The 12,749-nt window shown below is 37.5% G+C and overlaps 1 protein-coding gene across 2 annotated transcripts in view; it reads left to right on the top strand.

The window, feature by feature from the left end:
- Positions 1-228: 228 nt before the first annotated feature.
- EEF2K (eukaryotic elongation factor 2 kinase) overlaps positions 229-12,749 on the top strand; it is a 77,566-nt gene continuing 65,045 nt past the window's right edge. For both annotated transcript variants that reach the window (XM_052001176.1, XM_052001169.1), the window contains exon 1: positions 229-674. The gene's annotated coding sequence lies outside the window, so the exon portion shown is untranslated. The remainder of the gene's footprint in view (positions 675-12,749) is intronic.

The raw sequence follows: 12,749 nt of genomic DNA, 5'->3' as shown, positions 1-12,749 counted from the left end.
ACTGCTAGCAGCTTTTACAATACCTAGTGTGAGCACCCTGTGGGGTTGAAAGAAATCGAGCCCCGGGGAATTCAGAGCACATTCGGTCAATTTAGCTAGGGGTGGGGGAGGGGGTGTGTGCGGAATGACTCCGCCCGGAACTCATTGGCCCCACCCCTCAGAGGATCAGCCAATCCCGAAGCTGAGGTTCTTGAAGCTAGGCAGAAGAGCGCCGCCGCTGTGGTTCTTACCGAGGGTCTGTGCGCATGTGACAGCTCCTTCCCCAGGCGAGCCTCCCCGCGGTACCGCCCACGCTATTGCTCCGGGACCAGGCTCGCGGCCAGGCAGTGTCGCTTGTACACTTCTCCATCTCCCTGGAGCTCTGCACCAGCTGGCTCGGGCTCTAAAATTCCAGCTCGGTCGCTGCAGCTTTTTATCAGCTCCTCTGCTCGCGCCCCTCGCCCGAGCCCCGGGGCTCGAGCCTTCCCGGGAACGTTCAATCCCGGCCCTCGTGCTCCACTCGCTCGCCTTGCCCGAGCCGGCGCGAGCGCCCCGACCACCCCCACCCCCCCAGCCCCGAGACGTTTGGGGGGCCTACCTGCCGTGCACCCTGGAGCTCCTAGGCGAGAGAAGCTACAAACTCCTCTGCTTCCTGGCAGTCATCTGGGGCTGCGGCGGTTGCTTGCCTGCGGAAGGTGCGTAGGCCTGATAGAAAAATAGAGGGTCTGTGGGGATCAGGGTTGCGGTGTGAGACCGAGGTGGTGGGGGACAAGAGATAAGCACCCCCGTGCATTTCATTAGTGGAGACTTCGATATTTTCGAAGCTATTATGTGTTAATTTTTCCTTTTTCATAGAAGCCTCCAGTTTGGACCAAACCCGCAGGGACACCCTAACCCCCAGGGTACGCTCTACCACACTAAAAAAGAGATTGGGGAGGATAGACCATTTCATTGTTAAGGGGCTTTCAGTCTTTCGGACCGTTCTCGGTGTATGCAAAATGCTGGTGTATCTCTCAGCACTATATGTTGCCCATAGTTGGCGTTTAACATGTTTCAAAATGGAAATGCATTGAAACAGAGCGGAGTGAGAGAGGGTTCCTTTTTATCCCATACTTACTCTCATTCTCTACTCTTGTTTTGATTGCAGAGGGTTTAGGTTGTAGTAATGACAGTGATAAATGAAAGTGTGGTTGGTTCAGTTAGCAGAATCCGGTGTCTGGAAAAAAGAGGAATTCCAGGGATAGACCAGCCAGGAACATCTGGGAGACAGAAGTCTCCCACCCGTGGTTTCTAGCTTTTGTGGAGCCGCCCAAATCTGATAAAGAAGTGGACCCCCAAAGTTCCTTAAGTGATTCAGGCCAAAGAAAGATATTTGTGTTTTTCTGAATCATCTGGGTAATTAGGACCGTGCATACCCATCATTTACTGAAATATTGGGTTGGGGTCTTTTTTGTATTTGTTATGTTTCCATGGAAATGCATTTTAAAAGGAAAAGGTGTTGGATCTGTGGAGGCGGCTAATGAGATCATTAACATGCATGCTGGTTACCCAGTGAGAGGAGGATCCTGGGGCTGAGCTGGCATTGTTGCTGAAAATGACTTCCAAGTTGACAGCTGGGGGATTGCACTAGAGTAACGGTTGTAATAAATGGAGGCCTGAGGGAATTCTCTTGCGTCTGTTTTGGGAGGGGGAGTTTAATCTTTGTGATGGGATTGATTGGTTTCTTGCCCCTGGAGGAGACTCAAGGCCTTCACTTTGGTAGGGAAAAGTCCCAGATGCTTCAATTCCCTGAGCTTGAACCTCTTAGAACTGTTTCCACACTTTGGGTGTGAAAAAAGACAGAAGTCTTTGGAGGAGGGAAGATGAGCCCTGCTGCTCAGAACAATAGAGCTTATTCTAGTTATTCTGGTTGTTGTGAAGAAAGTGTTTTGCAAACTTTGAAAGTGGAGCTTATTTATTAGTAAAATCAGGTTGTTGGAGTATGGACTATGTCTTACACATATTGTTGGAGTTATGGACTATGTCTTACACATATTTTTATATCATGCTTATTAAATTCAGCATCTAGAAGGTTTCAGGGACAACCAGCAAATGTTTACTGAAGTAATCACTAAAGACCATGCAGTCTTAGGGGTAGAAAGAGGCACTTTCATCATGTCTTGCTTCCAGGACCAACAAAACATTAACACAAAGAAAAGCAACTTGGCATTGTAGAATCAGAAAATCTGGGTTGAGATCCAGCCACTGACCATTACTAACTTTTGGTCCATGGAGAGAGCTCTTAAATCTTTTTGCTTGTAGTTTCAGCATCTGTGAAATGGGGATAATCACAAGAGCAGTACCTCCCACACAGCACATGGTGAAGCTCAAACCAGATAATGTATGTAAAACTTTGTGCAAACTACAAAGGGCTATGTAAATGTCTTATTAACAATAAAAGAAAAGTGCAATAAAAGAAAGAATATGTTAAGTCCCAGGTAACTGGTTAATGAGATTTTAGAAGCAGCTGGGAACCCTTAGAAATCAATTTATAAAGAAACTGGGACTTGACTAATGGAAGATCTTGCCTGGAGTTGCACAAATATTAAGTGATAAGATTAAGATTCATTTCTGGGGCTTTTGACTTTGGTTCTCTTTTCCACTATATTTCATACTGTAAATACTCTTTGATTGAGCTTTATTCAGAAGTCCTGGGTGAGCAGGAGTGGGGGAGGGGAGAAAGATGGAAGGAAATGTGGCTGGATTTTAGCTAAACCTGGAAGAATAAGCCAGATCAATGACTAGAGAATATTCTTTGTATAAAATTAGGTGTGAAAATGGGAGGGTGTTTAGTGTTTTTAGGAAACTATTGACTGGTTTGGCTGGAGCTGATGGAATGATGTGTTACATTGAAAATAATAAAAATTCACAACAACTTAGAAATTTTAAAAGTTTCCCAAATGCTTTTCTTATAACGGTATTGTCAAGTAGATAGTATAAATATCATCATCTCTGTTTTACAGATGAGCAAATTTTGTTTTTCACATGTCATATTTTCTTCCCAAACCCTTCTCTCTTCGTTGAGCCATCCTATATAATAATTTTTTTTTAAAGGAAGAATGGGGGGGGGGCAGTTGGCAAAAACAATTGATACCTCAGAAAAGTCTAAAATATATGCACATTACTAAAATACGAAGAGTTAGGAGAGGGAATGTAAAATAGGGTCTTACCTTAATTCTGCCACAAAGCAAGTCATTCCATTTTTTTTTTTTTCTGTCAAATGGGGAGATCAGGCTATATCTGCTCTAGGAGGAGCCTCTTCAAACTCTAACTTTCTAAGATTGTTTTTGTTTTTGAAACATTGTCTCTTTTGTTGCTTCTTAACTTTCTAGGCTCAGCTCAGATCTCATCTCTTCTAGGAAACTTTTTTTTAAAATGTGTTTTATTATAGCTTTTTATTTATAAAACATATGCATGGGTAATTTTTCAACACTGATCCTTGCAAAACCTTCTGTTCCAAATTTTCCTCTCCTTTCCTCCACCCCCTCCCCTAGAAGACAGGTAGTCCAATACATGTTAAATATATTTTTAAAAATATGTTAAATCCAATATATGTATACATATTTGTACAGTTATCTTGCTGCACAAGACAAATCGGCTCTAGAAAGAATAAAAAAGAAACCTGAGAAGGAAAACAAAAATTCAAGCAAACAATAACAGAAAGAGTGAAAATGCTATGTTGTTGTCCACATTCAGTTCCCACAGTACTCTCTCTGGGTGTAGATGGCTCTCTTCATTACTGAACAATTGGAACTCGTTTGAATCATCTCATTGTTGAAGAGAGCCATGTTCATCAGAATTGATCATCATATACTTTTGTTGTTGCTGTGTATCTAAGTCTCTCCTACCCTCTCTGAAATCTTCCTGTTGGTTATTTCTTACAGAACAATAATATTAGGAATCCTTGCTTAATTTCTTATATTATAGATGATGGATTTAGAACTGGAGGAGACCTTAGAGACCCTTGGGCCAATTTTCATCATTTTACAGATGAGTAAATTGTGGTACAAACGGATTAATTAACTGACATCCTGAATGTACCAGTCTCTTCCTTTAAGAATATCAGATCCAAGTGTGGAGATTTTTGCAAACATATACAGTTTCTAGGCAAAGAGAAAAATTAATTCTCTGGAGTTTTCCATTGGAGAAGATCCTAGAAGAAAGATACTTGCCTATCTTGGAGTAATGACTCACGCTTTTCGATGATGCTTTAAAAATTTCCTGGCTTGAAATAAAATTACAGTCTCATAATCTTTTCTCTGCTTCTGGTCTCTTTCGTGCTAGGGAAGATAGTACAATCTTGGAAACTACTGAATGATTAAAGGCCACAAAACAAACACTAGCCACAAATTAAGCTGGAGGTGACCTTAGGGAGCTGGCACTGGACCCAAATTTCTGCATTTCAAGAGCATCTTGATTATACCTTTTCTTTCCCTAAAGGGTTCCCTTGCATTTTTTTAGACCAATAAGTAACGGTGGTAAATTGAACTTCGATGGCAAAAGTTTATTGCAGCTAATAATAATAACTGACTTCTGGAGGGGAAAGTTGTATATAAAATTTATTATATATTTTTTAAAAAAGAGAAGTCTGAGATAGAAATTCATAATTCTTCATGTATACAAAAGTTTAAGTTTAAAAAAAAAATTTAAATGATAAAAGAAGTTCCAAATGATAAAAAAGAACTGTTACTGTTTTGCAAAAATGACTTTTTATGATTTAGTTATTTTTTCCTTTATGAATTTGTATGCTGTACCATTTGGTTAATATGTTTGTTTTTTATATTAATTCCTTATCTGTGTTTCTTTTAAATATAGTTTCTCTATCTCTCTAGATACTGTGAATTTTTATTTTTCTGTCTGATAGCATTACTATGACTTATGGTTTTCCTTAGGGGGAAAGGAGTAGGAGGGTTCAGAATCATCTGATACATAGATAGCACTTTCTAATCCCAGTTTTTCATTTTCAAATTATATATGAATAAATTGACAATTATATTACTTTAAAATTTACAAACACTTTACGAGTATTTTCATATGCAGTCCTCATAACATTCTTATGAAGGAGTTAATACTACAAATTAGACTTTTAGCTTTGTCTTTCTTAACATCCAAAAGATACTAGAAAGATTGAGTTCTTCCATCAATATAACTATTCTCAAAGAATACCTCCCATGCTTTGCAGTTTCAGTGTTACTGAAACAAATGGTGGTAGCATGTGTTTAGTCAAAATTATTGATTGAGCCTATTTTTACTGGGGTTTCTTTGCACTTGGCAATCAGTATTTATTTAGCCCTGTGCCCAGGTGCTATAGAAGATAGGAGAGAAGGCCATCATAGGCTTTAAATAAACAAATATCATTAATCTGTGAGAGGCTGTGCTACTTGTATAATGGAAAGAATAGTGGATTCAATGAGGCTGAAGACCTAAGGTCAAATCCCACCTCACACTGAAGGGCTTTTTGGACCATATGCAAATCACATAATCTCTTAGAGCCACAATTTTCTTATCTCTAAAATGGAAATAAAACTACTTTTACTATCTACCTCATAGGCTTTGCAAAGAACTTTGCAATCTTACAATATCACATTTATGTAAAATTACTCTATTAATATTTCCCCAGAGGGTACAGAATAAACAACAATAATTAAATACTAAACGGAGGGGTAGGAAGAATAAAATAGAAGAAGTGAGACTGGAAGAAAGAGAAGGGTTCTGAGAGACATAAATGAAGAACGAATGTTCAATCTTGTATTGATGCCTAGAGCTAGAAGAAAGAGAATAGCTGGTAGTTCTTTCAATTTGCTTGGGACAGAAAATATAGTGCCTGAGGAGGAATGATATAAAATAATACTGAAAAGGTAGGTTGTAGAGAAGTTTAAATACTAAGCTGTAGAGTTTTTTTTTTTTTTAAATAGCTTGTTATTTACAAGATATATGCATGGGTAATTTTTCAGCATTGACAATTGCAAAACCTTTTGTTCCAATTTTTCCCCTTCTTCCCTCACTACCTCCCCCATATGGCAGGTAGACCAATACATGTTAAATATGTTAAAGTATATGTTAAATACAATATATGTATACATATCCATACAGTTATTTTTAAGCTGTAAAATTTTGTATTTTATTCTAGAAGCAATAGGGAGCTACTGAAAATTTTTGAGCAGGGGTATAACATGGTAAAACCTCTGCATTGGAAAGATCAATTTCACAGTCTCAGTTCTGTTCCTAATTTTGGCCCCAACCAGATGTTTAACCGTAAGTAAATAATGTCATCTCCTGGACCTTAATTTCCCCATCTGTCAAATTTGATGGATAATACTTGCCTTTACAATCTTGAAAGAATGTTCTGAAGATATCATCATAAAATCATGCATGTGAAAGTTCTTTTTAGGAGTACCATGCCAAAGGAGGAGATGGCTTGGGGGGCAGGGAGGGACCAGAAAGAGGGTGATGTAATGGGGAAAAGGGCCAAGACTTGGGAAATTTGGGTTGAAATCCCAACTCTGTGGACTTGGGCACAGTTTCACATCTTCTCTTTAACATTGAGAAATTGATAATAGCCCTGACTATGTATCACAAGACTGTGAGTCAATCAATTAGTATTTATTAAGTGCCTACTATGTACCAGGGAATGTGCCTAAGTACTGTGAACCAAAGAAAGATGTAAAAGATAATCCATGCTTTCAAAGACCTCACAATCTCACGGATAATGTATGAAGTCAACGTAACCTCAGAGGACTGTATGAATGTGGGTTATTATTGGTTTGTAAGGCAGCAGACCAGTTTGTATTTTATGTGTGCACAAGAATGGCAAGGAGGGAAAAGATAACCTTTGGCTGGAGAATACTATTGCTTTCCACTAAATTAAACTAGGGTCATACCTGGACCAGCCTTAATTCCTACATTCTTCTGGTCACTCAGGTTCATTTCCTTGGAGTCATCTCTGACTCCTTCTTGTTCCTCTTTCCTCCTATCTAAACAAATGTCACAACTTTTTTTTTGTTCTTTTCTCCGCAATTTTTTTTTCATATCTATCCCTCCCTAATTTGTCTCTATTCATAAAGACAACATCTTATTTCAGATCCTCATCTTCCCTTGTTTGGTGTTGCAGTGGGCATTTAATTAGTTCTTCAGGGAAAAGGACTCACATGTGCAAAAATGTTTGTAGCAGCTCTTTTTGTGGCAACAAAGAATTGGAAAATGAGTAGATGCCTATCGATTGGGGAATGACTGAGCTGTGGTATATAAAGGTAATGGAATATTATTGTTCTATAAAAAATGATGAACATGCTAATTTTGGAAAGGCCTACAAAGATTTACATAGATTGATGCTGAGCAAAACAAGTAGAACCAGGAATACATTGTACACAATGCAAAATTATAAAAGACTTGGTTCTTCTCAGTGGTTCAAGTAAAATGCCTCTGCATCCACAAAAAGAACTATGGATATTGAATGTAAATCAACACATCCGTTGTTTACTTCTTTTTTCTCTTTTTTTTTTCCCCATGGTTTTCCCCTTTTGTACTGGTTTTTCCTTCCAACATGATTCAAAAAGCAATGTGTATTAAAAGTAAATAAAAATCTTTAAGAGATTAAACTCTTAGTAAATGAAGTCCTTCCCCTCTCTAATCCATCTTTCAACCGATTGTCAAATTAATATTCCTAAAAAGCACTTCCTCCAACTCAGAAATTTTTTTAATTTCATTTTCAAATTATTTCCTTTCCCTTTATCTAATATTACAAATATTAATAGTTATACAAAATAAGTTTCTCGAGGAAAAAAGAGGGAGGGGAGGGAAGCCCATCAGTTCTAAGTGGAGATGTGATATCATTTTTCATCAGGAGTCTGTAGAGTTATGGTTGGTCATTGTTTTACTCAGATCTTCAATGGCTCTCTGTTTCCTCTGGGACAAAGTACAGAATCCTTTACTTGACATTTAAGGTCCTTTATAGTCTGGCTCCCACCTAACCTTTCAATCAAACTTACATGACATCCAACATGCCTTTGTACAAGTGGTCCCTCGTATCTGGAATGCCCTCCTCACCTGTTTTTTTTTTTAAAGCGTAGTTCAGGTCCACCTTCTACTTGAGGCCCTTCTTGATTCTTTCAATTATTAAGGCTCTTTCCCTTTTATTGAAATCACTTGCAATCAAGCCTGGAAAGACTTACGCGAACTGATGCAAAGTGAAGTGAGCAGAACCAGAAAAACACTGTATATAGTAAAAACAATATTATATGATGATCAGCAATAAGCAACTTAGCTATTTTCAGCAATACAATCCAAGACAATTCCAAAGGACTCATGATGAAAAATACTATCTACTTTCAAAGAAGGAACTGAAGAATCTAAATGCAGATTAAAGCATATTATTTTACTTCCTTTTAAAAAAATTTTTATCTGTTTTTTCTTTCACAACATGACTAATATGGAAATATATTTTACATGATTGTTCATATATAATGTATATCAACTTACTTGCCAACCTCATAGGGAGGTAGGAAGTGAGGATGAGAGGGAAAACATTTGGAACTCAATTTTTTTAATGAATGCATTAAAAATTATCTTATTATGTAATTGGAAAAAAATAAATTGCTATTAAGAAAATAAGAAATGATTTTCAATCAAAATACTTTGTACAGACTTAATTAAACATCCATGTCCACTCCCCTTCCAAGAATGTGAGTTCCTTGAGGGAATAAACTTCTTTTTCCTTTTTTTTTTTCTTTTGGATAGAATGTGAGGTTTTTGTATCCCTAGTGTTTCATACAATACCTTGTCCTTCCAGTCACTTGAAAGATGTTTATTGAATTGACTTGTCACTAGTTGCTTCTGATACCTATTGACTATGGACCTAAACTGCTTAAAATTTGTTACAATATTTCATTTTTTCTCTCTGTGTTTCACTTGATCTTGATTATCACTAACATTAGAGACTGGGATCCCATCCTGGGATTTTCAGGATTTAATCATTTAACTCATAGTAACACTATGTGCAGAGAACTTGCTACCTCATTCTGTCACCCTAATTAGCTTTGTATCTGGCTCTCTGGCTTCTGCAGCAGAGGCTGGGATGCACACCATGGCTTAAGTACCCAGACAATTAAGAAAAGGAAAAAACTGTGATTTATACAGAATCCCAGTTAGTGTGCCTGAGACAGTATTTGAAAACAGATTCTTGATTCACACGTTTCCACAATTATCATGCTGCACAAGAAAAATCAGATCAAAAAGGGAAAAAAATGTGAAAAACTGCAAAATGCAAGCAAACAACAAAAAAGTGAAAATGCTATGTTGTGATCCACAGTTCCTCACAGTCCTCTCTCTGGGTGTAGGTAGCTCTCTTCATCACAAGATCACTGGAACTGACCCCAATCATCTCATTGTTGAAGAAAGTCATGTCCATCAGAATTCATCATTGTATAATTTTATTGTTGCCGTGTATAATGATCTCCTGGTTCTGCTCATTTCACTTAGTATCAGTTCACATAAGTCTCTCCAGGCCTCTCTGAAATCATCCTGCTGGTCATTTCTTACAGAACAATAATATTTCATAATGTTTATATATCATAACTTATTCAGCCATTTTCCAATTCATGGGCATCCATTTAGTTTCCAGTTTTTAGCCACTACAAAAAGGGCTGCCACAAACATTTTTGCACATGTGGATCCTTTTCTCTTTTTAATGATGTCTTTGGGATACAGAGCCAGTAGAAACACTGCTGGATCAAAGGATATGCACAGTTTGATAATCCTTTGGGCATAGTTCCAAACTGCTCTCCAGAATGTGTACCATAAAAGGGATAAAGAAACAATCAATCCCTGAAAGTCAGATTTGGGGATAGGGCATAGAGGAACAGCATTTATATTGCCCATTTTCCCAATCTAGAACATCATCATTTTTGAATTTTTGCAATTTCAATCATCTGATTTTCTTGTCTCAATCTCTTTTCCTTCTAATCCATTCTACACATTGCCATTTTTAATGGGCCAACACATCAAAGAACCAAGCCAGGAGACTGATGAAAGACTTAGGCTCCCATGTATTCCAATAGCCACTTGTTTATTCTTCTTGAATATCAACCATCACTGAACCCTCTCATACTTAACTTCCACAATTCCAGATCCAACCCTATCCTTCTAAGCCCTACTGGTCTGTTCTTTGTTTCCATGAGTTCCATGCAGGCTCCTCATTTTATTCATGTTCTTATGGTATATAACCCCTCCCTTCACTTCCCAACCCCCAAGACACACACAAGAACTTTTCCAGTTACTTAAATCTTACTCTTTTTTCTTTCTTTTTTTTTTTTTTACAAGCTCCATCTCCATCTCCACAAAAAGTCTTCCAGATATCCCTACCTTTAGCAATCTCCTTTCCTAGAATTTCCATGGTTCTTGATGCCTCTACTGTTGTTTTTAAATTTAATTTATTTTTATTTATACTTACATGTGATTTCACAATCATTTAAAATAAAATATATTTTAATTGTATCCTTTTCATTAAGAAAATAAAAGACAAAGTATAATTTTCAAGTTAATATAGTTATGACGCAGTGATAGACTAAATCCGATGCCTAAAAATAAGACATTAAATGACTTTGTATCCTTTTCAGAGAAATTAAAACCATTTCTAGTCATATGAAAAAATGCTCTGAATCACTGTTGATCAGAGAAATGCAAATTAAGAAAAGATACACACCTCTCAGACTGGCAAAGATGACAGGAAAAGATAATGACTAATGTTGGAAGGAATGTCAAAAAACTGAGACGCTGATACATTGTTGGTGGAGCTGTGAACAAATCCAGCCATTCTGGAGAGCAATTTGGAACTATGCCCAAAGGGCCATCAAATTGAGCATACCCTTTGATCCAGCAGTATTACTACTGGGCCTGTATGTATCCCAAAGAGATCTTAAAGAAGGGAAAGGGACCTTTATGTGCAAAAATGTTTGTGGCAGCCCTGTTTGTAGTGGCCAGAAACTGGAAACTGAGTGGATGCCCATCAGTTGGAGAATGGCTGAATAAATTGTGGTATATGAATGCTATGGAATATTATTGTTGTGTAAGAAATGACCAGCAGGATGATTTCAGAGAGGCTTGGAGAGACTTACATGAACTGATGCTGAGTGAGATGAGCAGGAGGTCATTGTACATGGCAACAAGATTATATGATGATCAATTCTGATGGACGTGGCTATTGACAACAATGAGATGAATCAGGCCAGTTCCAATGATCTTGTGATGAAGAGAGCCATATTCACCCAGAGAGAGAACTGTGGGGACTGAGTGTGGATCACAATATAGTGTTTTCACTTTTTTTGTTGTTATTTGATTGCTTTTTGTTTTCTTTCTTACTTTTCCCTTTTTGATCTGATTTTTCTTATCCAGCATGATAATTGTAGAAACATGTATAGAAGAATTGCACATGCTTAATATATATTGGATTATTTGCTTCTAGGGGAGGGCATGGAGGAAAGAGGGAAAAAATTAAACAAGGTTTTGCAAGGGTGAGTGTTGAGAATTATGCATATATTTTGAAAATAAAAAGCAATATTAAAAAATAATATTGCCGTTATTTTGTACAGTGTTCTTCAAGTCCTGCTCATTTCACTTTACATCAGTTAATGTAAGTGTGCCCCAAGTTTTTCATTTTTCATAGCATAGTATTATTTTATTACAATCAAATACAAGACCTTGTTACCTCTTTATATCTTTTGCAATGTCTGACTCACTACCCTACCCCTAAACATTGAATATGTGTTTGGTGATGTTGATGACTAAATGACCTATTGCTTTTTGATGGAAGGAACTTGCTTTGGGCAAATGCAAATATTCACAGAACTCATTTATTGGTCTCTATCTCAGTCTCCTGGTAAGTCAGTCCATTGAGGTTAAGGAAAAGCCATTGATGAATCCACTGTTTTGTATTCATGCCCTGGAAAGGAAAACGTGTTCTTGGAAACCAAATTATGATCTTGGCTGAAGGAGCTGTTTTTATGATTGTAGAAGGGGAAAGTGCTTTTTTTTTTTTTTAATAAATTTTTTTGTTAAATGTTTGCTTTTTGGGGTAGGTAGGTGGTGCAGTGGATAGAACACCAGCCCTGAAAAAAGGAGGACCTGAGTTCAAATCTAGTCTCAGACCCTTAACACTTCCTAGAAAATCCCTTAACCCCAGTTACTTCAGGAAAAAAAAAAAGTTTGCTTTTCTTAGTTTTAAAATTTCCTAGAATTTAGTGAGACTTCTCATCCACCTAAGAATTAGTTAATGGTCTCTAAAGGAACTTTTGTGACTTGGGAGTCTAAAACTCTGATATCATAAATAGCACTGAGTTTTTAATTACTCTTACATATCAGTAGGTGAGAAAAGGGGGTTGAGAATTAGATTGAAAATCAAGCTGGAGTGTTTCTATTGGGCTTATATCCCAAAGAAATACTAAAGAAGGGAAAGGGCACTGTATGTGCCAAAATGTTTGTAGCAGCCCTATTTGTAGTGGCTAGAAACTGGAAAATGAATGGATGCCCATCAATTGGAGAATGGCTGGGTAAATTATGGTATATGAATGTTATGGAATATTATTGTTCTGTAAGAAATGACCAGCAGGATGAATACAGAGAGGACTGGCGAGACTTACATGAACTGATGCTGAGTGAAATGAGCAGAACCAGGAGATCATTATACACGTCGACAACGATATTGTATGAGGACATATTTTGATGGAAATGGATTTCTT

Source organism: Antechinus flavipes, chromosome 1 (genome assembly GCF_016432865.1).
Source record: "Antechinus flavipes isolate AdamAnt ecotype Samford, QLD, Australia chromosome 1, AdamAnt_v2, whole genome shotgun sequence".
NCBI lineage: Eukaryota > Metazoa > Chordata > Mammalia > Dasyuromorphia > Dasyuridae > Antechinus > Antechinus flavipes.
The sequence above is the reverse complement of the archived record's forward strand: the minus strand, read 5'-3'. Positions and strand labels throughout refer to the sequence as shown.